The following is a 2,436-nucleotide window of genomic DNA, read 5'->3' as shown; positions in this document are numbered from 1 at the left end:
GGTCTTGTAAAGTGCTACAGCCTATGAAAGGGCTTCAGGTATATCAGACTCTTCCTTCTCATCTTCAGATTCATTAATGGTGAAAGTAATTCTAATTCCCTGTGTGCCCATTCATTACCATTAAACCAACACCTCCAGGGCTGGAGAAGAGAAACTTTCGGGATGTTATTTCAGATGTAATGTGCAAACTGGCAATAAGCCAGTAAAATTCTCTATGCAATCTGTTTATTGTTTGTTAACAGTAATAAACTATTAATTATAGTAAGTACAGTCTCTCTCTTGAAACAATTATTTTCCTGGGTAATTTTAATTGTAATTCCCTAAGAACAGGGACTTACTTAGCCAGCACTGCCTCTCTATGCCTGAACTCTTAGTAGTAAAAGGAGGAAAGGAAAATTAAACTAAATTTTAAGGACTGATTCCAGCTACTGTTAGGCCAGGTCTGTGAAGTCCTCCCTGATGCAGACCCATGGTCTAACCATGTGAAATACTGTATTAATTCAGGAGATAACTTGTGTGTCTAAATCTGTTGCCAGGTGTGGTGCACTGGCTGGGATCGTCAGGTAAGGGGCATCGGCTGTATTTGGCTTGTTTTTCCTGGAGCTGAATTTCTTATCCCTGTGGTAAATGTCCTGGTAGTCCAGGCACTGTCAGTGTGGGGAGTCCCCTGACTGCGAGCACCAGAGTGCATCTTGCCAACTTGTGAGGTGTTGAAAGGTTGAGAAGCTTAGTGGGTTGGGGCTGAATCGATGTGCCTCCTCAGCAGGAGTGTAAGGACGGAGACCTTGACTCTACATACAGTATGGATTTGGAAATGCTATGGAGCAGCTGCTGCTGTTCAGATGGTGAAATCAGACATGGAATAAAAGAGAGAGAGCGAGGGATTGCATCAAGAGCCACCATGTCCAACCACCGGGCTCTTCTAGAGAAAACTGATCTCAAGGGTCTGGTTTTTGATGTCTTAGCTCAAAAAGTGAAGCTGGTGGTAACCGTTGACTGTAATTCTCCCAGAGGGCAAGCTGTTAAGTGAAATCCCTGTTGATTTAGAGTGGCAGGAAAACAAAGGTGCTTTAAAGAGCATGAGACGAGCTCACAAGAGTTCACAAACTTTGCACAGGTGCTGCAGAGTCACAGAAAAAAAAAGGAAAAAAAAAGGGATAGTAACACTATGACTTAGAGCAGAGGGGCATGAAACACCCTCTGTCAGCTTTCATGGTGCCATGATTTGCTGGGAAGTCTCAATTACTTTTCCTTACAGAGAGGGAAGAGAAATCCAACAACTATTAAAAATTGTTTTAGTGACCTGATTGCTGGGGTTTATGCTGCAAGTCCTTACTGCCTTGAATTTTGCACACAAAACAAGGATTTAGGCATCAAACAGCCAAGCACCACAAAGAATTCAGGGGCTGCTCGTCTTTTTAGGGGCAGAAATCATGTGTCCCCAAGTGCCTTCAGTGGAAACGTAAATAAAGTAACTACTGAGTTGTGGGGAGATCTTTACAGTATTTATACACATATCAGTTAAATCCATTTTTAAGACTCCAGCATTGCAAAGCTAACCACAAGTTGCATCAAAACAAAAAAGGATGGGATGGGGTCAGTCGTGACAATTCGTTCTAGCAAGTGATCTTGATGCTGAACAACTAGAAAAATGTGGGTGCAGCTTCTCACTGGTTTCAGGTATTTTATTCTGCACCTTGTACCCACTATCACTACAGAGATTTTAACCTTGTATTATCTTCATCAGGGGAAGAAAAGCTACTTGCCAAATCACAACTTCTGTTGTTCAGAGTTGTATCAGCTTGCACTCCTAGGTAATTAATTAACAATAATTTCTTTACCCCAAGTTTTGTTGTGTTAACCATTGCAAAAAATAAGCACGGTGTGCCAAGGAGTTCTACCTTTGATAGAACTGGAGTGTAAGGTCTCAGAAGAGACATGGTGCTTTTCAGCATCCAAGATTAGTTGTCCAAGATTTCATTTCCTTAAAGGAAAGGAAAATCAAGGTAAGAAGCTTTTCAAATAGTTTAGCTTAAAGATTAGAGCCTAAGCCAAGTAGAACTTTTTGTGTTCACACCTGTAATCTATCTTGACAGAGATTTGAAGATCTGAGCAAGTTTTCTCACAGTAGAGAACAGGAATGTGCTCCCCAGAGCCTGCCACAAAGTTTACACGCTAGGTAATACTGCTGAGAGTTAATACTGCTAAGATGTGTTCCTCTAAAGCTGTCTACTATTTTGCTATACTTAAGCCACAAAGTTGTAATGTTTACCTGCACTGCTGCATCTTCCATTCTTCTTTTTAACATTGGGAAGTGTGGGAGCACACGTCAGTGGTACTCGGAGATCTTAAAATGTTGTTCAGTTATTGCTAAATAATTCTGACAATGAAGCGGCAAACACAGTTCAGATGCATAAGAAGCTTTACAAGTAAAGA

Source organism: Phaenicophaeus curvirostris, chromosome Z (assembly GCF_032191515.1).
Source record: "Phaenicophaeus curvirostris isolate KB17595 chromosome Z, BPBGC_Pcur_1.0, whole genome shotgun sequence".
In the NCBI taxonomy this organism is placed as follows: domain Eukaryota; kingdom Metazoa; phylum Chordata; class Aves; order Cuculiformes; family Cuculidae; genus Phaenicophaeus; species Phaenicophaeus curvirostris.
Note: the sequence above shows the minus strand (reverse complement) of the source record.